Genomic DNA, 25,000 nt, shown 5'->3' on the forward strand with positions numbered 1-25,000 from the left:
GAGAGAGAGAGAGAGAGAGAGAGAGAGAGAGAGAGAGAGAGAGAGAGAGAGAGAGAGAGAGAGAGAGAGAGAGAGATAATGTTTGTTTTCGTATCTCCCCCTACATTCAACGACCAGTAACTTGCATCTACTGAGTGATAAATCGCTCATAAAATCTTCAATTTCGTGCCAGTTATAGCAGGGATTAAATAACGATAACTCTTATGTTCCGACTAAACGTTACCTAAAAGCAAGACTAGTTAATGAGAGAGAGAGAGAGAGAGAGAGAGAGAGAGAGAGAGAGAGAGAGAGAGAGAGAGGGGGGGGGGTTTCTTAACATCACTATTGAATTCTTGAATAATAAAGTGCAAAGATTTGTTGTTAATGTGCACAGTGGCGACTATAGAAATTATCTGGTGTTCATCAAGGTAAAATTCTCGTCCCGTTACTTATCATAATGTATACGCATGATGTGTGGTTTAGATCTAAAAATCAGCTTGGTGCATATGCAGATGATGATCCAAACTTTGCATCACATCTATCTCCTGAATGGAGACCTATGGTTGCTGAATTCCTTAAGATGAGATCTACCTAAAATTAGTGCATGGTGCAAAGTATGCGGTATGAAGTTGAACCCTAACAAAACTCAAAGCAAGATTGCTTGTGAGTCAATGATACTGGCTCCGCAATGATCCGACCTTCGCATTAACAATGTATCCTCAACTATATATAAATCATTTCAAATTCTAGGAGTGATTCTTGGTTGCAAATTTACTAATGAAAGGCACATTTGGACCTGTTTCTTCTTCAAATGCAAAAACATTTATTATTCATAAAGTCATTCAAGATTTTTATGAACAGTCTCCCCTTAGAAAATGTTTTAATCTATTCATTCTAACTTGTTTCTAGTAATGTTCACCGGGCTGCTCTTCAACTGCTGATTCTCGTCTTATTTTTTTGGATAGAAACTTGTGATCTATTAAAATCATTTTTCCTGATCTTGATAGTAATCTCTGGCACTGTCATTAAGTTAATTCTTTATGCATGTTGCATATGAATTTTCATAATTTATATCATCCATTGCATTCAGATCTTCCCAGAAAGTACAATACTATACGTAGTTCTAGGTATGCAGCTAATGCCAACAGCCTTGCATTCTTCATCATAAGGCGCAATATTACACAATATTCGAGAAGTTTTATTCCAGCTGTGACTAGATTGTGGAACGAGCTTCCTCATCTGGCGGCTGAATCGGTGGAACTTTAGAAGTTCAAACTTTGTGTGAATTCTCTTCTGTTGAACAGATTGACATAAGTCTCGCTTTATGGTTTATATATGACTGATCTATTTTAACGTTTGTATTGATCTTGAAAACTTTATATGCATTCAATATCTATATACATTTTATTTGCTATTTCCTTATTTACTTTCCTCGCTGTGTTGGCAAGGGCACCTACTACCCGTTGAGATACAACCCCGAGAGAGTTATTGGGTTCTTTGACTGGCCAGGCAGTACTACATTGGATCCATATCAATGGTTACAAGTAATTATTCCTTTGCCTATACATACAACGAAGAGTCTGGCCTATTCTTTCCACATTCTTCTCTGATCTCATACACTTCACAACGATGAAATTACCAAACAATTGTTCACTCAATAGATTAACTGCTGCATTATAATTGTTCAGTGGTTACCTTCCTTTGGGTAAGGGTAGAAGAGACTCTTCAGCTACGGTAAGCATCACTTCTCGGAGGACACTCCAAAATCAAACAATTGTTCTCAAATAATTGCTAGTGCCATAGGCTCTGTACTGTGGTATTCCACTGCCTTGGGGTAGAGTTCTCTTGCTTGAGGGTACACTCAAGCAAACTTTTCTATCTTACTTCTGTTCCTCATATTCTTGAAGTTTTTATAGTTTATAGATGAAAGATCTATCTTAATGTTATTACTGTTTTTAAGATATTTTATTTTGTTCATTACTTTTCTTGCAGCTTATTCATTTTCTTTCCTCACTAGGCTATTTTTACCTGTTGGAGCCCTTGGGCTTACACCATCCTACTTTTCCAACTGGGGCTGTAGCCTAGTAGTAATAATAATAATAATAACAACAACAACAATAATAATAATAATAATAATAATAATAATAATAAAGGAGCCCTTGGGCTTGTGGTATTCTGCTTTTCCATTCAGGATTGAAGCTTGGCCAGTAATAATAATAACTAGAGGAGCACTCAATAGAAGGCAGAAGACCTCCAACGCGGCACCATATTTCTTGCCCTTGTCTCGACCTTGACCTTGAGCTTAACATGTAATAATTGGTGTGGGTTTTCATACACTCATATATGACCGAAATTTGAAATCGTTGTGATAGGGATGTCTAAACTTATGATTGATTACGTGATATGAACGTTTTGCTCGTCCGTTACCTTGACCTTTGACCTTCCAAAATTTAATAATTTCCAGGTCTTTACATCAGTTTAAAATCCCTGCAAGTTTCATTACTTTATGATTAAAATTGTGGCCTTATGGTTGATGACAAGAATTTGAGATTTTTCTTGACCTTGACCTTGAACTTAACCTTTGAACTTGACATGCATTAATTGGCGTGGATTTTCATACACGCAAATACGAAGCAAGTTTGAAGTCTCTATGACAACGATGTTCAAACAGGCTGATCGCGTGAATTGGACATTATGCTTGACCTTTGACCTTGACCTTCCAAAACTTAATTATTTCCAGCTTTTTACATAACAGTTAATCCCTGTAGGTTTCATTGCTCTACGATTAAAATTGTGGCCAGGAGGCTGTTCACAAACCGGGGGTAAAACATAACCTTCCAACTTCGTTAGCGGAGGTAATAATAATAATAATAATAATAATAATAATAATAATAATAATGATAATAATAGAATATAGAAATGGATGAGAGAGAGAGAGAGAGAGAGAGAGAGAGAGAGAGAGAGAGAGAGAGAGAGAGAGAGAGAGAGAGAGAGAGAGAGAGAGAGAGAGAGGCAAACTAAGTTATACATTATCAAAATTAGTACTGAGTCTACAAACGATATAATATCTTACACATTCATTATCCTCAAGTTGGGTTCTATGTAGTAGGTAAAACACCTAAATTCAATTTAACAACGCATACCAGATTTTACGCAGACTTTCCTAGTGTAAATTAAATATAGTAATCCTCCTATAACTTCATAAACATCATAAACATTGGTGAGAACATAAAATAAAATCCTTAATACTACTCACCCTCTCATATGCTTGAATTAAAATATTATGGTGTTATCTTCCAATTTTACAGGAGTAACATTGAACAAAAAATATATTTAAACATGATTTGCACTGATAATTTTTCTTTTCGTTTCTACATCTATTTAGTATACTAAATACAGCTTTGAACAGATAACGAAGTAATTCTACATATTATTTTACTAACGTATCTACATACTATCTTACACACAATTTTCATATGGATCAAGCCTTCAGATTATACACCCTATGTTTCTGTTATATCTATCCATCTACCAAGACACTTCACCCAATTTATGGAGAGGAGGTAACCGACATAGGGACTTTTCTTCTCTTTACTTCTCCCAGCCTGACAACGGATTCAACCGGGTTTGGTTGGTACTTTTTAGGGTGCCGCAGCCCACCCTCCACATTATTTACCACAAATGAAGCTTCATATGCCGAATCCCCTACTGCTTTTACCTTAGCGGACACCATGGCGACCGAAGAAAGTAGCAGGGCCTGCACCACAATCGATCGCCATTCATTCCTATTTCTAGAACGCTCTTTTGCCTCTCTCAGATCTATCCTTCTATCACCTAAGCTTTCTTCACTCCATCCATCCACCCAAACTTTGACTTTCCTATTGTACTTCTCCCATCAAATCTTGCATTCATAATCTTCTTCAGCAGAGAACCATTTTCTATTCTTTCTAGATGGCCAAACCACCTCAACACATTCATATCCACTTTAGATGCTAATTCATTTCTTACACCTGTTCTCATCCACACTACTTTGTTCCTAAACACATTTAACTTTTGTCTCTGCGTTACTTTCATTCCCCACAACTCTGATCCTACATCACAGTTGGTAAAATCACTTTCTCATCCAGAACTTTCCTTACATTCATTCCTAACCCTTTGTTCTGTATCACTCTTTTCACTGATTACCCCCACCCCACACACCTTACATTCTTCATTCACTCTCTGACGTACATCTAATTCCACTCCACCATTTGCAGCAACAACAGAACCCAAGTACTGAAACTGACCGACTTCCTCAAGTAACTCTCCATTCAACATGACATTTAACCTAGCACCACCTCCCTTCTCGTGCATCTCATAACCTTACTCTTACCCACATTAACCTTCAACTTCCTTGTCTCATACACCCTCCCAAACTGTCACTAATTGACCCATATTCTCCTCCAAGTCTGCAATCAATGTAGTATCATCCGCAAACAAAAATGATTCCCCTCCCACTGATGATCACTCTCATCTATCAGATTCAATCCTCCAACTTGCACTCGAGCATTCACCTTTTTCACATTTCCATCAACAAACAAATTGATGGCGACATTACACATCCCTGTCTCAGCTTCACTCTCAGTGAAAAGAAGTCACTCACTTCATTTCTTATTCTATCACATGCTTTACTGCCTATGTAAAAATATCACTGCTTGCGACAACCTTCCACCAATTCCTTACACCCTCATCACATTCCACATCGCTTCCTTATCAATTCTATTATAAGCTCTCCTCGGAATCATAAATGCAACATACACCTCCTTACCCTTTGCTAAATATTTCTCCCATATCTGCCTAACTGTATAAATCTGATCCATACATCCCTTACCTCTTCTAAAACCACCCCGTATTTCAAAAATTGCATCCTCTGTTTTATCCTTATTCCTATTAATTAGCACTCAACCATACACTTTTCCGACCCCACTCAACAAACTAATACCCCTTGAATTAGAACACTTATGCACATCTCCCTTACTTTTGTATGGCAGAACAATTCACGGACATACCCAGTTTCACACCACCTATACCAGGTGCTTTTTCTGCTCTTATTTCATCTAGTGCTCTCTTCCCTTTCTCTCTTGTAATCTCCCTGTCATTCTCATCTCCAATCACTGGCACCTCAACACCTGCAACAGCAATTATATCTGACTCCCTATCCGCCTCAACATTGAGCAATCTTTCAACATATTCAGCCCCACTTTTCCTTGTCTTCTCTACTTTCAACAACCTTCCATTTTCATCTTTCACTGTCTCCTCATTTCTCGATCCACCTTTGCTTCCAAAACTTCTCCCTATTCTTTTCATATGAATGACAAAATCCCTTACCCACCTCAAGCCAGCCACCCTCTTTGCCTCAGCTACCTTACGTTTTACTTCTACATTTTTCTCTATATTTTTCATATTTCTCTACATTATTACTCTGCAGCCATTCATCAAATCCCTTCTTTTTCTCTTCCACTTTGATTTTGACTTCTCCATACCACCACTCACGACCCCTCCTCATGCTACCTCCAAGAATCCTCTTGTCACACATACCACTTCCAGTCCCCCAAAAATTTCTTTCACCAACTTCAACTCCTCCTCTAGATCACCAGTTTCTCTCACCTTCACCCTGTCATATGCCAGTTTCAACCTTCCTTGATATTACCTTTTTAATATTTTTTTTTTTTTAACCACTCTTTAGTGACAATAAATTTTCCTACATCCAAAATAAATTATCAGATATACCATTAGCCATATCTCTAAACATGTGCACATCTTTCAATCTTCCAAATATCCTTCTTGTTATCAACACATGATCCATCATGTTTCAAAAGTGGCAATTACAATTCGTAACAAGAGGTGCACTCAGTCTGGGCCATCTCAGTAAAGCGCAGACCTCAGCCGTAGCAGCTTATTTCTCGACCTTGACCTTTGACTTTAACATCTATTAATTGGCGTGGATTTTCATATACTCAAATAGAAACCAAGTTTGAAGTCTCTGTGACAAGGATGTCCAAACTTATGGCTGATTACGTGATGTGGATGTATTGTTTATCTGTGACCTTGACCTTGACCTTTGACCTTCCAAATTGAACTCTTTCCAGCTCTTTACATAAGAGTTTAAAATCCATGCAAGTTTCATTACTTTACTTTTAAAATTGTGGCTGTATGGTTAATGACTGGAATTTGTCCTTTTGCTTGACCTTGACCCTGGACTTAACCTTATCATGTATTAATTGGGGCGGATTTTTATGCACTCTAATATGAACCAAATTGAAGTCTCTGTGACAAGGATGTCCAAACTTTTGGCTGATTGCGTGATATGGACATTATGCTCATCTCTTTTGACCTTTGACCTTCCAAAATTTAATAACTTCTAGTTCTTTACATAACAAGTTTTATTACTTTAAGATTAAAACTGTGACTCTACGGTTGATGACCAGAATTTGACTTTTTGCTTGACCTTGACCTGGGACTCGACCTTGACCTTAACATGTATCAATTGGCATGGATGGCATGGATTTTCATACACACTAATATGAACTATGTTTGAAATCACTGTGACAAGGGTATCCAAACTTATGGATGATTACGGGAATTGGACGTTTTCCTCGCCCGTGACCTTGACCTTTGACTTTCCAAAATTTAATAATTTCCAGCTCTTTACATGACAATTTAAAATCCCTGCCAGTTTCATTACTCTACGATTAAAATTGTGGCCGTATGGTTGATGACAAGAATTTGACCATTTGCTTGACCTTGATTTTGGACTCTACCTTGACCTTCAACCATAACATGTATTAAATGGCATGGATATTCTTACATTCAAAAATGAACCAAGTTGGAAGTCTCTTTTGTGACAACAATGTCCAAACTTATGGCTGTTTACGTGAATTTGACATTTTGTTTGACTGTGACCTTGATCTTCCAGAATTTAATAATTTCCAGCTTTTTACATAACAGTTAATCCCTGCAAGTTCCATTACTCTACGATTGTGGACTGGAAGGAATTTAATAACAAACTCACACACAAACAAACACAATCGGCGGGTAAAACATAACCTCCTTCCAACTTCGTTGGGGGAGGTAATTAATAGTATCATCACTTATAAATATATTTCGTTTAGGATCCAAAGCTATTTTCACAACAAATGAAACTTAATCCTAAGCCAGTGTAATTATTCCATGATTAAATCTTCTATCACTACGATAACCTCGACAATCTATGAAGTTCTCCACTTCATCACTTCAGATTCGACGAATTACTTTCTAAAATTGTAAATATCATCTAGTAATTTCACAATAACCATGATATATTTTCTTCATGAAGACAATCTGAACGTACTCTACCTAAAAATAGAATCTCGTGATTTCTACTTGCAATGCAGAAAACAAAACTTATATTTTTCATTCTTATACAAGATGATGGATTTTTCATAACATGGCAAACTAATTGACTGACTACGAAAGCCTTTATACTAAGGGCATGCTGCTCCTAGCTTGTCTTTTATTGATGCTTTGAATGAAATGAAGCAAAATTTACTGCATTAGATTCAATTAACCAAAGTTTAATCGGCATTGTAACGCTGTATTTGTGAAGATAATACTCCAGAGTGCTGCTGGAAATCGCAAAAAGGGTGGTAACCTTTGAGCATCACAAACCTTCAATTTGCAAACTTTACGATTTGTCATAGAAGATATAGAGACTTATACTGTTATCAGACATTAAACATAAGAATATAGTTAATTCTTAAGATTTGAAAGTTATCCATTGGATATAAGCGACAACATTAAATTAGTGTTGTCTAGACTCTACGGAAGAGGTGAAAACATAAATACAGTTTCTGCTATCGCAATGGCTTAACACAGAAACCTGGAAAAATATGATAGTGCGAGTTCTGAACAGAGCTAATTGCTGATTACTTTCATTTTCTCTAATTTTAGCGTCAAAATCAAGTCCTTTTGCAGATACATTGTTTTCTTATTTTGTATTTATTTCTAATGTTTATAAAAGGTATTTCTTAAATTTACAGAAAGTACTTTTCTTTCTCGTCAGCTACCTGAAGTTTTCTGCATAGTTTCTTTAATTTTAATGTCTGGTTACAGTATATGGTCATTCAGCTTTCTTTCAAATATCCATATTCAGAGAGATTAAAACAAAAAAATATTTTTTTCACAAATACCTTTGAGTTGACATAGTAGGAATAGGAATATTTACACTTTGTCGCCAGAGACCTCTTCCATAGCCTAAAATCTATTGAGGTTTTGCAACATTTCTCCAACAAATGGAATTGCCCAGAAAGTCATGATTTACAAATCAAGATTCCATGTTTCTTATTAAATCATTATCCCGTATATAGATTTGGCCATTCAAATTTCTCCATGTATATTGAATCATGCAATAGTAAACTCAATAACTAAAAGATATTACTTAATAATCTTTTTAACGAATAACAAAGATTTTCCTAACCACGAAATTAAAATTTTGAAGGAAACCTACTAATATATATACAAAGTCTGTTTTATATTTTAAGTTTCCTTGCTTTATCTCACAATTATTTTGGTAGTAGAGCATGCAAGGATTTTAAAATTCTCAAGAAATCTGAAATTATACATTCTTGTTTCCCGTTTCGTGACTTCAGGGTTTCAGTGCACGGTAATACTCACTGTTTCAGAGAAAATCGGATGAATTATATATAACAGATATATACAGAAAAGCAATATACCTAAATTACAATTTAGAGACAAGAATAGAAACACTTGTAGCATAAACCAAGAAAGAAGCAATTGATCCATGTTCATGGGTGGAAAATGATAGTAAAGATACAATTCAACAGAATATAAAGGAAAGTAACAATTTCTGAAAAGCAATTGAAAGATTGTTAGATTCTACTCTTCTTGAGTATTTGATATCTATGACATGGCGTTAGCAAGACATTATAAAATATAACATTACAAAGTTTAGTTTCATGTCAGCCTGCGTTGCACTTCCAATATTAATCAAGTAAACAATAAAGTTTAATTTTCAAAGTTTGCTCGTCAATTTAATATCAAAGATGTTAAATGTTAAGAAAAACGTTCAAGAGATGAGAAAAACGTTCCATAAAACTAAGTAATTACTACGTATCTCCCAGACAAAATGGCGTTTTAACTACGAAAATAACTTCTCACGTCTTAAGTTTATAGGTCATAAAGGAGCTTAATATCTCCAAATATCCTGATATATGAGTAAGTTCCTCTCTTAATTAATTCAGCTGCGATGCAAATTAAACCGCTACATAGGCACTCAAGCCATTTATCCAAAACTTGGCCTTCCATCTTTATATTGTATAGGATTTGTTTATCATCAACCGTATTCATTTCCCGTTAGTAATACTCAAAGGAATCCTTTATTCATCATATTCAGATACTCATTATACGTCTTCACTATCATTGAATTCCTTTGAACAAAATGGTAAACAAAAAGGATTATCAGTATGTAGTTAGAACTCATTTACTGATACATATTCAAGGGTTACAGAAATACATCCATACCACTCGTGCCCATTTAAAGCCAGTTTCTCACACTAAGTATTCCCGATCAAGCCTTACCTTTGTGACTGTTAACAGTTCTAAGCATCTTGAATCAAAATAATTTAAGTCAAATAAAATTATAAGTCGTTGAAATTTAAGCCTTTTTGTACATCATACATATATCAACTACTTTAAGGTTTTAGCTCAGTATTGTAGTTAATAGTTTCCATTCCGAGCTCTAAGTCTCAATTAATTTCCTGCACTATTTGGTAAACACCTATAACTTGCAAACTGTTGAGAAGTAACAGAGAGAGATTGAACAAAAATTTACCGCTAAGTGATGACAAATCTCGTGTTTAACTAATGTTTGTATTTTCATTCTTTTTGTATGAAATCCGGAAAAACAAAAGAAATCAGAGATGAGAAACTATATATCAGAAATTCACGATAATATCACCATTGACATAATTCTTGTGGCAAATAATCCCTGGCAAGATATAAACAATTAAAAGTAATATACCTAGTGTATAATTGCCATCAACAAATTCATTCTGTTGACAGCATAACAAGAAATTCCACACAATAAATAAAAAATACACCAGGTATGAGATACCAAAAAGGCTTAATTACTGTTGGCATATTCATTGACAGGAAATGAAACCCGGAGAGGAAATAAGAAATCAGAAATAAGAAACCAGAAAACGAAACGGGGAGAAAAGCTTGTATTGCGATGGCCTGGATGTTGACCTCGTCTCGATTTTTGGTTCCCCTGAAGTACGTCAGCAAACTGGATTGAGATAGATCACCAGTTGGACTATTAACTTTGGATTCCAGTCCATCTTTTGGCTCTACTTTTTAGGAGTGTTATCAACTGGAAGGTTCTTGGGCTTCAACTTAGGGGATTTGTCCCTTTCGAGTACATTTGTCCCTTTCGTATACATGCTAAGACTCCTTTTTTTTTTTGGCAATTCCGTATGGTTAACTTAGATCACCACATTGGTTGTTTCATTCAAGTGTAAAGCCACTTAAAATTAAGAACTACTTAAAGCAACTATTTAGCTCTTAACTCATTCCATAAGTTTGTGTAATCAACAAGAGAATGTTGACTCATAAAGGCCACTTGAGTTGGTTTTAAACATAAAACGTTGAAAAGGATAATGTAGGAGATTTTCGAGATATACAATTCAAGGTAACTGAACATGTAATATGAAAGTGCATAAATTCGACGAATATCTATGGCTACTGGAAATGTAATGAGAAAGGTAATTGTAAATCAGTATTCGAAGTACTGTACTCTAGTATCTCTTAGTCATGTGTATGCATTAATGAAAGTTTGAGGACTAATAAAAAAAATCAAACTATTTTATGTAGTTTGTTAAACGATTAAAAGTAAAAGGAGCTATAATGTTTTCGAAAATTAGAACAATAACTTAAAAACATGCCAGGAATCCTTCAATCACCGCAGTTGCCTTGTAAAAGAGTACTGCAAACAATTATTATTATTATTATTATTATTATTATTATTATTATCAATAGCCAAACTACGACATTAATTGGAAAAGTGGCATGATGAATGACCAAAGGCTCTAACAGGGAAAGCAGCACAATGCCGAATGGTAAAAGAAGAATAACAAATAAAATATTAATAAATATAAAATATATCAAGGTCAGTAAAAACGTTAAAATAGATCGGTTCTATATAAACTATGGACCGAGACTTATATCAACCTGATTAACAGAATAGCAAATGTAACAAATTTGAACTTCTGAAGTTCCACCGATATTAAACAGCAATTAAGGAAGTTCATTCCACAATCTGGTCACAACTTGAATAAAATTTCTAGAATACTGTTAGTAATAAACTTTATGATGCAGAAGACAAGAATGACAGAGCTAACTGCATACCTAGTACTGTGTACAGAATGGTATAGTATGAGAAGATCTGAATGCATGGGAAGGTCCGAATTATGAAAAATCTTGAGCAACATGCACATTGAACTGAACGAACGACGGATTTTAAATCATCCCAATATTACTCAACCAGGTAAAAAGTCAACCCATGATAACGTCAGTCTTATTAGTTCTATGAAAATTATCCTTCTTATGGAAATGTTCATGTAAGGATGGATGTGGAAGGAAAAGAGATATACACTTTTACCCAGAATTAGGACGATAAAAAGGACTTAATAAACTCTGGGAATCATCAGGTTTCTCCAAATGAAACTTCTAAAGTTGTTCGTTAAAAGATAATCTTCTTACCTTGGCCTCTGGAGCTTAATCAAGTATGGTTTTGAACTGAATTCTGGAACATTTATATTAAGACGAATATACACATCTTATAATTCTAATTTTCCCTCGTTACTTATAATAGGATTCCGAAATAGTTAGCTGTATACTAAGTTTTTTTTTCTTACAGAGCAATCAATCTCACTTTTAAATCATATATCGCAAATGATATTCGACAATACTCAACATCTGTAGGCTGCCATCCTCCTACAAAAGGATTCAAATAGAAATGATAGAAACACAGTCGAGCCACTTTCTGGTAATTTTTTGTCTCAAATGAAGGCCATTAAAATGGAGGGCCCTTAAGGGCAGTTTACGGGCCAGAAGGGTATAAAAGGGAAAGTTATTAGCTGGGTGTTCTTTATGAGCCGAACAGCGGCAGGATGAGCCGAAGTTATTACGGGATTTTTGTAATACAAAACTTCTTATTACAAAATACAGCCCAGGATAAATCTGAGAGAGAGAGAGAGAGAGAGAGAGAGAGAGAGAGAGAGAGAGAGAGAGAGAGAGAGCCCTTATTCCTAATTGCCTTTTGAATACTTTCAGAATTTGAGATGACCCATTTTTTCCCCTCTTCTTCGAAAGCTGTGCAGATGATGAAAATTGGCTGTAAGGAGGGAAAGGTTTTCATATCGGATCTGGCGGAGAGAAATTACCGGAAAAAGAATTAGGGAGAAAAATAAGGCATCATGGATAACTCGAGATTGAGGTGAGATGCCCTAATTAGAATATGTACAAGTAAAAGTGGTAGGTTATGAGTCTCAGAACGAAGAATAATTTCTTAAGATTGACGAGACTGTTTCGTAGATGGAAGAGTTCTTTTCCGTAGTTCTTGATCATCTCAAGTTCCCCTTAAAAATAATAATAAAAAAAAGATAAGATATATAATTATATTTCCAACATTCAGTAACAACAAAGTTATGATTTGAAATGCTCTGATCGTGAGCTCACGTTTCAACATTGTCGGTTGTGACTATTTCTTCAGTTTTTCTTCAACGTAAATGATTTTTTCGTTATGTAACTAAAAGTTAAGAAAAGTAAACAAAGCAACAGATATTCTTTTTTTTTCTTAAACTGGGAAAAACTAATGTTAAAAAAAAATAGTCTTTGCTATTTTGATTAGAACCAATTTTGTTCTGTATACGACCTAATGAAAGCAAAAGAAATCATTCTCCAGCTTTTGAAACCAGCAAGTCATCAATAATAAATGCTAATTTACATGTGAGTGCAAATGGCGTCTAAAGAAAATTCATACAAATTTCCTACGAAAAGGCCGGGAACGGGTCAATTAAAGTATTAATCTAACTCGAGCATATAATAATGTAAGAATAAAGGGGGCATTCATAAAATGATCGAAATTGCGGCATAACCAAAAGAAGGGCTTTGATGAAGGCTAGCAGAAAACAGTATATAAAGAGGGGTACTCAATGGAGAGCATACCCTCGCCAGACCAAGCAGTCTTATTTTGCTCTTAACTCCATAGCGTACTTGTACTTCGCCGTATGTTCTTTAAACTCAAAGTACTGCTGCATACTTGCACTTTGATGTACTTTATTCAAACGATTCATCCTTGGGCTATAACCAACATACCAAGTTTGGTAAAAATCGGTACAGTAGTTTATCTGCAAAGTTGCTCACAAACAAACAATAAATAAACTAACAAATGGACAGTGGTGAATACATACCCTTCGCAAAGATTTTGGCAAGATCATTAAGAAAATTTTTATATCGGCAGCCTGTCTCTAATGAATGGATACAGGGCGATGTTAGGTTGCTAACGGAAATGGGATTGGCAATCCTATTTGATATACTTTTAATAATTAATCCTTTACCACCCAATTCTTCTTTTTGATATGCAGTGAAAGTTGTAATGACTAGAAATGTTTTTAGATACAAAAGGCATTATTCAACTGATTCCTAAATATTATCAGCTCTTTTGACAGACTTATTTGATTTCTATAATGTTTTATAGATTATATCCGATACTCTGGATTTAACAAACAGGTTTATTAGAACGATACCTTAAGAATATCTTGGGATCTCACCCACTTCATCACATTCACAGAAATAAAACTCATTCTAGTCCAATGAAATAAAAGAAAAAACTTAAAAACAAAAACAAAATTGGCAAAAGAATATAAGTAAAACGGTTTAGGAAAAATTAGAAAGCACGGAACGCTGCTCAAGGCGGTCAAAAAAATGGAAGCTATCCTATTCATTGAAACCTACCAAAAAAACAAGCAAAGTGTGGCACAACATTTGGGTAAGATAAAAAATGGCAAGAGAATGTTTGCCATAGAAAATATGATCAAATTTCGAAAATATGCGACAAAAGAGAGTTTTGCTCAAAATAAAAATTACAAAGTATAATTTCCTAAATTTTAATGCACGATAAATCCTACAAAATCGCTTAAATTAAGTAATGGCGATTGAAACTTATAAAGAAAATTAAATATTAAAACCCAAGAACTCCCTAGTTGACGGTAATGCAGTCTAAGTTTTTCTATGGTAGAGTATTGTTAAAAGAATAGCTACTTTATAGTTCAAACCAATAAAAAAAAGGTGAACCTCTGTTATAAGACCACTTTGAATGTTCTTATATAGATTATCTTTGGTGTTATTCTATTATTTAACAACGTGGAGAAATTTGCGCTAATTTAATTATATCCTTTCTGAAGATAAAATATTTTAATGTCAAAAAATAATATTATTGAGATAAAAGTAATTGAGGTATTTTATTTGATTACATTTATGGATTTGAGAGGTATAATCTGAAGCTAGGGCATGTGAGGCCATTCAGCACCCAATTGCATCTAGGCAAAAACCATAGAGTTACACTATGAGGTAAAAGTTATAAGAGGGTAGATAGCAAGAAGGAAGAGAGCTAGCAAGAACGGAGATGAATTAGAAAGATATCAAACAAGTGCAGCTATTGCATGGGCCGAAGGAAACCGGGAAAGGCCCTAAGTAATGCCTAAAAAAATTTACTAATTTCCCCAATTCAATGTTATTTTTGTAAAATCATTTAAAAAGTTTGTAGTGATGATTGCAGTAACCATAAGACTCCAATATAAGGCTCTGAAACCTCTGAAATAAACGCTTATGTAATATGAGCGTCAAAAACTCTGAAGCTTTTCATTAGGAAACGGAATTCCGATATGCATTATGCGTGAATGATCGTTTTAAAAATGGAAAGCCTTCAAAAGTACTATTTTGGAAAACATGCAACGGCTCGCTATGACATCATGGTTTCTGCTGGCCGTAATGCGATTATGAGGGATGGACGTTGCCTTCCATACAAGCGCCAGCTTTCGAAAATGAAGAAAACTTTCACGTGTAATTCCGACCATATTTATTCAGGGCAAAGTTCTCTCTAATTGCTCGCTATTGACACAGCAGAGTTTAGGTGGGAGACGACTGTTCTGTTCATTTACAGTCTTTGTTGACAAAGCAATTCCAGGGCTCAGGTGAGCCATGCAATGCTTGCTCGGGATCTCTCTCTCTCTCTCTCTCTCTCTCTCTCTCTCTCTCTCTCTCTCTCTCTTTCATGCTTTTAAGCAATGCAACTCTCTCTCTCTTCCAGGGTTTAAGTGAGCCATGCTACTCTGGTCTCTCTTTCAACCATATTTATTTATCTTACTTGTGTGATAGACACCAATTTTGTTCTCTCTGTCTGTCTCTCTCTCTCTCTCTCTCTCTCTCTCTCTCTCTCTCTCTCTCTCTCTCTCTCTCTCTCTCTACTGCAACACTCACCTGCTACTCAATTCGCTTTTTCGAGGCGACATGCAAACTGAAACTGATCCTAACACTAAATACTTAAAACGATTTTTTGTGTCCTGTTGATAAAATTACTAGAGACTTATTGGATACGTCATTCTTCATTGGCATGAAACAAAGTATTTCAATGCCAAAACCCAAATTATTAAATCGGTTGAGGTACTTGAAAAATAGGCTACACGCCAGACAAAATCCTTTGAATCTGGAAAACTAAATCATTTGAATGAACGATGAAAATCAAATCCTTTATTTATCAAAAAGCAACTCCTTTAGTAAAATCTAATAAGTCTGTCCGTATTAACAGAATAAACTTACGGCAAAGCGTATAATTAATTCAAGACAAAATCATAACTTTATAAAAATTTTAAATTGATCTACTATCAGAAAATCATAGTGTGAGCCAAAAATATTCTGTATTCAAAGATAATGCATTTATTAACCCTCTCTCTCTCTCTCTCTCTCTCTCTCTCTCTCCTCTCTCTCTCTCTCTCTCTCTCTCTCTCTCTCAAACGCATCATTACAATCCCAGCCCTGTTCAGAGTCCGCATCGGACCTGTTGGATCAAATATTCTCCAACTATGTCGTCATTAACCCGTCTGCATTTCTATCGTGACAGGAGGATAGCCCTTGATCGTAAGGCCGACAACATTAAGGATTCAAAGAGCAAACACGACCTAAGCGCCACGGAAATATAAGGCCGGTGTATACTTGCCTCTCAATGATTCTCCCCCCCCCCCTCCACCTTCCCTTCCCCCCTTCTACTCTCCTTTTTTATCAATGGTTTGAACCTGGTGCGTAATGTTATTGAGATATTTTTATTCGAGCAAATATTGACAGGAATTGACTTTGATTGTTTTTTTTTTTTTTATTATTATCTTTGTATGTGTGTGTTCATTGAACCTCCGGGCATTCATGTTTTGTTTGAATGTTATTTTTTTAGGTTTTTCAGTTTTTTTTTTCTTTTCAAGCATCATCGTTGTACCAGATATGCCTTGTAGTTGGGGGAAGGGATAAGGGGTGATTTTGGATCCGATGAAGTGAGGGAAAGGGAACGTTTGCGTTCGTTCATGTGAGTGAGTGTTCGAGACGCCTTTAGGATAGCATCACCGAAAAGCGAGTGGGACGAAAAAATCTGAAAAACAAAGATAAAAGTTTATCTAATACGATTGTATTAACCATTTATATCTTTTTTAACATTAACCATGACAAATACACTTTAGTTTTTACTAGCCTTCTCCAAAGCAACTGGGAGGTATGTGTAATCGACACATATATAACGTTAGCTATTGAAAGAATACCTTTGAACGAAAATGCAACAAATATACAAAATTGTAATCGGTCATTTTTCCAGCATAATTATTCTCAATAAAGAAAAGCGACAGTTAATGAGGCATGAATTAAAAAAAAAAACAATACAATAAAAGTAATGATCGAACCGATTACAGGGAATTTATTCAACCCGTCGATTCAATTAATGAGGAATACTGTCAAAGAAGCAATCTACTCTACTGACAGTGGATAGATTCAAGGACGCAATCAATTAACACAATTCTTTCCGGGCACCGATCACATCAGATCAGCTACTGGGAAATACAAAGCGACGCTGAAGTTCACTAATGAAGGTTACTTTCAAAGGGGCGAAGGAATTTTTCAAAGTATCAATCGACTCATTTAGGAAACAGTAATTATTAAAGAGAGAATACTTTCAAAGCGACGGTCGAACCGATTAAGAAGTAGTATTATTTCCTCCTCTGAAAGTAACCTATTAATCACCCGTTAATTACCTGTTAATCACCTATTAATCACCAGAATAGCGGACCCATAAAGAAACTTCTGGCCAATGAAATCAAAAGTTTTTGCGATGCTCTGCCTGATAATTTGGGAACGGCGACCGCTGCTAGATTTATTGTCTACCGCTGGATTTTGTCCTAATTCGAGTCGTTTATTACCTGAGAGAGAGAGAGAGAGAGAGAGAGAGAGAGAGAGAGAGAGAGAGAGAGAGAGAGAGAGAGAGATAAAATATATATATATATATATATATATATATATATATATATATAATATGTATACATACATATATATATATATATCTGTGCATATATATACATATACATATATATATATATATATATATATATATATATATATATGTATATATACATATATATATATGTATGTATATATATATATATATATATATATATATATATATATATATATATATGTATATATATACATATATATATATATATATATATATATATATATATATATATATATATATATATATATATATATATATAAAAATATATATGTGTGTGTGTATATATACATATATATATATATATATATATATATATATATATGTATATATATATATATATGTATATATATATATATATATATATATATATATATATATATATATATATATATATATATATATAAACGTGCTTCCGCTTGCATGTGTTGCGTAAAAACCGAAATTCATGTTTTCAAGGTCTATTCTGGAGAAAGTATAATAATCTGGATTCACCTATGAGGAGTTTCTTTGACTTATCCAAAACCGTATTCATAAATTCCTAGAAAACTGGTTACTGTTTGGCCCATTCAACTATCATTATATTAACTACGCTTCTATCATATCAATTTATGATAATTTCCATCCTTTCCACACCATACTGATCTTTACACGGAAGGATGGATCATGTAAAGCCAGAGCCATTACTGGTCTCCCATCGCCTTTCGTAATTTCCCATCAAGAATCTTGCGGAATCTTGTTATTGCTTTTTACGTCCCTAAAAAATTCAACAGGATCTCTTATAAGACCCTGGTTGCCAAAATCTATAAGTCATCGCTTCCTATTTTATTTCTTTAAATTCATTATTAATTCATCATCCAATAAGTATACTAATCTTGTCATTTACACTATACATCTGCCAATTCTGTTATCTCTAGATATGTTTCTAAAGATTTCGTTCGCTATTTTCTTCAATATTTACATTATGAACTTCTTTATCTCCTATTTTGTCCAACAGATTCATAAGCAGATATCCACTCTTCAAAAATACTCATGTTCGACTTAGCCTTCTTCAGGGGATACTTTTATTTACCCTTAACCATAAGTACTGATACTGTTCCGGATCTAGATTATATCTCTTAACAAGCTAAACAAAACTTTGTTCGTTTTAATATATAGTCAGGTTCATTTACACATCTTTAGGTAGGCTTATATTCTCAAAAGAACATTTCGGATACTTAGAATTACTGATTTGAAATTTTGGGCATAGAAGTAAATAGTATCATGTCTTGGAAGGATCACGTGCTGGTCCTGTCAAACCAATATTCAAGAGCTAGGGGTGATCTATTATAGATGGTGATCCTAATAAGTGGAAAATGTGCTTTTAAAGAGGAATTCATTTCTTAACGCCCTTCACTCAGAATATTTAACATTCTTCACACAGTTGTATTTCATATGCCACCTAGCATTACTTCTTATTTTCAAAATCCGCATTTGTCATGCAGTGGGCGTCAAGTTCATTTACCAAATAAATGAATATAAAAGACAGACTCATTAAATCAGTAAGAGAGAAATAACGTAAGTGCATGAAAACGCGTGTTAGAGGGATACAGATATAATTGTAAAGGTGGACTTTGCGTTTGTAATGTACATCATATTTATGTAGATAGTGCAAATGGGTAGGGTATGCATGGGCGAGTGTGTGCATCTGCGTAAAGTGTTTTTGTTATTGCCATTGCAATATTATGTAGCCATGAAATAAAACATGAGCTTCAGCCGAGAGTACCAATCTGCATGACTATTACAAACGATCTTTTTTAAAGAGAACTAGATATCTATCTGCTTCAAATATAATGTAAATACATTGTATATATTATATATATATATATATATATATATATATATATATATATATATATTTATATATATACTATATATATATCTATATATATATACAGAGAGAGAGAGAGAGAGAGAGAGAGAGAGAGAGAGAGAGAGAGAGAGAGAGAGAGAGAGAGAGAGAGAGAGAGAGAGAGAGAATGTTGAACACAAAGTTTTTTTTTATAGTATTTCAAAGAGAAATAACTGTAATATAATGAATTTTATCGACTCTCTTGCATTCAGGAAGGTACAAACTTCAAACACACGCCAATTATCCCTTGAATTATTAGTTATAGAAAACGAGAAGAATGAGGCAGGGTGTATTCCCATGCGGTTAGACGCAACAAATGGATATCACGACGTCAACAACGCAGGTTTCAGAATTTTCGGAGGCAATTCGAGTCTAAATTTCTCATAGGTCTTTGTCAGCATAAGGTTCTAAATAACTGGCCAATACTCCATATTCCTTGATTGTATACACGGTCGCAAACACTACAAACTCATCAATAAAGCCAAAATCCATTTGAAGTGCAAGATCCCAAAACATAAACTGGATATTGAATAGAAGATTTGAATCGAATGTGACACTGTATGCATATAAGCTTATGTTATGTATGTTATTCAATTCAGAGTTATTGACTACAACTGATGACTCAAGGGGATATTATAAAGGAGGCTTCCTTACGCATTTTCTTTATTTCAAAGTGTTTAGCAGCTCTGCAACTGATTTTATGTCCTAGTTCATATGACGAAGTAGTAATACCTTAAATAATATTTCACTTTTGGCGACAAGACAAAAAGAGAAATGGGCCACTTGAGCATACCTGACAGGTACATGAAGCAAGACAAAGCAACTTGTGAATCATATGTAAAGCTGTGTAGGACTGTAGATAATTGCCACAAAAAAGGTAGCACCTAGGATTAGGGAGGCTAAATTAATATACCTTATAAGATTCATGTCCTCTTAGGGGTCAAAACAGCCCCAAAATTACTTTTAGTACAACATTAGCAAACTCACACACACACACATACAATATCTTTAAAGTTAAAATAATACCTGAAGTCACTAAGAGGTAAATGCAAAGTATAAATATGCTGACTTGTGAATAGGGTGGGGAAGTGTTAATGTATGCAGATGATGCAGTTGAGATTTAGGATTAAGAAGAGAAACAACAGAATTTAATGGTGTTTGTATTAAAGAGAGATTTGAGAACAAATCTGAACAAAAGTTGGTTTATGAGGGTAAAAGAATATTAGGAGGACGGAACAATATTTGCTGGTTAAGATGGTGGAAGAATGGAAGCCTGAAAATGTCAGAAAAGAAACGTTTTGAGTCTCAGCAGAAGCCCTTAGATGAAATATATAATGATACTTTTAAAACAATCTTCTCTTATAGAAGTAAAATGTTAAAGCTGATTGCAAAAGGAGAAAATGAGAGGTTGAGGCTGTTGCTCTAATGTGGTTACTTAACATATGAGCCATGTGAGATCATAGAAGGATGAGATCATTTTGGATGAAAAGCAGAAGAAACAAAAACTTAAATTAGTAGAAAAGATGGATCATACTGTTTAAGTAGTTTGCTCATGGGGAGTGAGTAGATGATAATTCATTATTGAAACTCTTCTTCATGTTGCACAATGTCCTTAAAACCAAACATGTCACCACAAGATCTGCTCCCAAGTCCAAGCTAGGACCTAGGGAGGTCAGGTAGTGACAGCTGATAGTTCATCACGTACACCTATATTCCCCGTACCAAAATTATGTGATTTCACAAACGAAAACTATCAAATTGTAAGTAGGTTTTAACCTCACCTTCCATAGGTTATGGGTTCTTGAAAAACTACATCGAGAAAAGGTGATGAGATAGCATGAAATACGTCTTGTGAAGAACACACGGAAGAACAAGGGGGTGTTATAAGAGCTGCTGATGAGTTTTCTATGTGGTTATATTGTGAAAGTTTACTGCACAGAAAGATTAACTTGAATTCAATAGTGAAATAGAAAGCGTAGTCTTAATCATTGTGCTGCTTATTCGCCAAATATATCGTACGTTAAGAGAAAAATTAATAAATTATCAAAGAATACATACAAACACACGCATACACACAGATATATATATATATATATATATATATATATATATATATATATATATATATATATATATATATATATATATGTAGTGTGTGCATGAAGTTCGCAAATTTATCCTAAAGAACTTGGTGAGAACCGTTAGGCGTGAAGTTTTTGGTGAGACAGGTATAGTATATAATAAATAAATAAACAAATATATATATATATATATATATATATATATATATATATATATATATATATATAGAATACTGCTCTTACTTAATAAAGACAATCGCCAGGACAGACAAGTATTGTCATAGAAAGCAAAACAAAATAGGAAATGGCCGCCTTGCTTTGGACCTCCCGAAAACGAGTCCGGACGACATCAGTGTCATCGGCCGGATAAAGCAAGGTCTTTCAATTATTCAGAACGTTTAATAGATTTCCAGTAAGGATTATTCTTGACTCTGATGTAAATAGATTCTGGCTCGTTGCATTAAACAGGGCGCTGGCTAGATGGCTAGACAGGCCAAGCGACAAATACTTGGATGGTTTATATGACACATTAAATGATTAAGTGATAGTCTGTTTTGGGCAGGAGAGAGAGAGAGAGAGAGAGAGAGAGAGAGAGAGAGAGAGAGAGAGAGAGAGAGAGAGAGAGAGAATTGAAGCAATAAAATTTCGTAAGTTACTAAGACTGCTTAGTTTCGACACATTAGAAAATAAGGAAGAGAAGGAAAATTATAGCCAATATATTATCACTCGTGAGAGAGAGAGAGAGAGAGAGAGAGAGAGAGAGAGAGAGAGAGAGAGAGAGAGAGAGAGAGAGAGAGAGAGAGAGATATGTATGGAATATTAGCTCTCACATTAGTAAGTCCAAATAAAATAATACGGAAAATTTCAATGCGAAAGTTCTCGTTTTTTGTAAAAAAAAGGGGGGGGGGGAAAGGGGAAAAAAAAGAGAAAAAAAAAAAACCTAAGATCATCCAAGGAAGGGCAAAATAATAGCATCCCACAGGTTTTCGCATGGAAAAGTCATGACCATAAAAAAATCCCATATTTGTTAGTATGGTTAAACAGCAAAGTTTTTAATAGTACACGTAACCCCGTTTGCCCCGGTGGTTAATCCTCACTGATACACTTGTCAAAACGGCTTTCAAATGCATCTGAATGAGGTCCAACTCTCGATGTTTATAATAAGCGAGCTGCAAATGCATTGAAACACCGACGCATTTTCCTATGCTTTTACGGAATATGTTTTATGTAGAAATGCTTTTGCATTACAGATGATGCATGAATAAAATGAAATAGTGGATATGATGCTGTTTTTCAAGCTTTTTCGTGAAATTCGAGAAATAATAAGCTTTATTGACACATAGATATCATAAAACAAATGAGCATTTCACATTGTACATCACTGTGCACACTGTGATTGCATCTAAATATATAAATTTCCTATCCGTCAAGGAGGTTATGCGTCGAGTTAGTTTATTTATTACCTCCGCAGTTATATTTTCGAGTCGGTTTATCTATTTATTCATTTGTCTGTGTACCTGTGGACAGGATTATGTCAAAAGCTATTAAAAGGATTTTGACGAAATTTTCACCACAGATAAATCTTGGGTGAAGGGCGACTTCATTGAATTTTGGTGATGATCCGGATCCGGATTCTATATCCAAATTTGTATTTTTCACAATTTTAAAGATTACGTCAAAATAAATTGCCGGATTTTGACGAAATTAACACTATAGATAAATATTAGGGCATGGGCGACTCCATTAACTTTTAGAGATGATCCGGTCTAGATCCGGATTTATCTGTGTGTCTGTCTCTCTGTGTCTGTCTGTGGACAGGATTACGTCAAAACTACACGACGGATTGTGAAAAAATTTTCATCACAAATAGATCTAAGGTCATGGAGGACCATATTAAATTTTGTAGATGATCCAGATGTAGATCTGGATTCTAAAACTGGATTTATATTTTTTGCCATTTTAAAGGACATAAAAACAAATTGATGGATTTAGAAGAAATTGTCACCACAGATAGATCATAGGCCATGGACAACTCGAATAAATATTGGTCATGTCAGAATTGTGGATCAGGATCAGCATTCTGGATCAGATGCAAATCGAATGCCTTTCTTTTTGTGTCAACGTCACTCTTTAACAGAGGTTAGAAATCTCTGATTGCTCTTGTTTATTTATTTGTCAAGAGTGCCTGTGAACGGGAGTACATCAAAACTAATCAAGATTTTGACGAAATTTTTACCACAAATAGATTTTAGGTCATGGACGACCCAATTAAATTTTGGAGATGATCCGGATCCGGATTCTAGATCCGGATTTATATTTTTCACAATTCTAAAGAACTGGATTACAGCAAAACTTCGGGACGTATTTTGACAAAATTTTCACCACACATAGATTTTAGGTCATGGACTAACCCATAAAATTTTGGAAATGATCCTCCGGATCTAGTTTATTTATTCATTTGCCTGTGTCTGTCGACAGGAATACGTCCAAACTACTCGAAGATTTTGACGAAATTTTCACCACAGATAGATTTTAGGTCATGGACGACCCCATTAAAGTTTTGGAGATGATCCGGATCCCGATCCAGATTCTAGTTTATTCAATTATTGGTCTGTGTGTCTGTGGACAGGATTACGTCAAAAATAAGCGACGGATTTAGACGAAATATTCACCATACATAGATCTTAGGTCAGGGACGACCCCATGAAAGTTGGAGATGATCCGCATCCGGATTCTAGATAGGATTTCCATTTTTCGACATTTTAAAGATAAAGTTGAAACAAATTGACGGATTTTGGCGAAATTTCCACCACAAATAGATCTTAGGACATGCACGACTCCATTAACTTTTGGCGGAGGTCAGAAATCACTGATTGCTCTTGTTTTAAATATGATAAAGTCAATATGATCATCTAAAATGTATGCCAATATAACTTGTAAAGAATTAAATCGCAAAGTAACTTATGCCACATCTAACCTCTTAGTCCCTGGGTTAATCCTTAATAATGCATTTGTCAAAATGAGGTCATACTTCTCAAATTTATAATAAGCGAACGTAATTGCACTTGAATGGTGTTACTATTTTCACTGCTTTTATATAATAAATTTTATGCAAAAATGGTTTTGAATTACTGATGATATGCAAATAGACCTGCAACTCAGCATAATGGTTAATTTTTAATCTTTTGGGGAAATTTGAGCTGCAGCATGATTAAATCGGTCATATGATATATTCAAATTATATGAAACTAAGAATAAGGCTGTTATATTCTAAATCTACATTAAAACATAATCTTATACTGTATCCATACCATAACAGTTCTAAGGACATAACGTTAGGAAGCAGTGGGGTATTGGTTGAGAACGTAAGGCATATAATACAAGCATTATTATTATTATTATTATTAT

General features: G+C 34.6%; 1 protein-coding gene and 1 long non-coding RNA gene across 6 annotated transcripts in view; one reads left to right on the forward strand and one right to left on the reverse strand.

Moving 5' to 3' along the window:
* Positions 1-25,000, forward strand: part of LOC137627478 (lachesin-like) — a 770,122-nt gene that overhangs the window by 268,453 nt on the left and 476,669 nt on the right. The window lies entirely within an intron of this gene.
* Positions 1-25,000, reverse strand: part of LOC137627501 (uncharacterized) — a 742,199-nt gene that overhangs the window by 118,880 nt on the left and 598,319 nt on the right. The window lies entirely within an intron of this gene.

Source organism: Palaemon carinicauda, chromosome 2 (assembly GCF_036898095.1).
Source record: "Palaemon carinicauda isolate YSFRI2023 chromosome 2, ASM3689809v2, whole genome shotgun sequence".
Taxonomy (NCBI): Eukaryota; Metazoa; Arthropoda; class Malacostraca; order Decapoda; family Palaemonidae; genus Palaemon; species Palaemon carinicauda.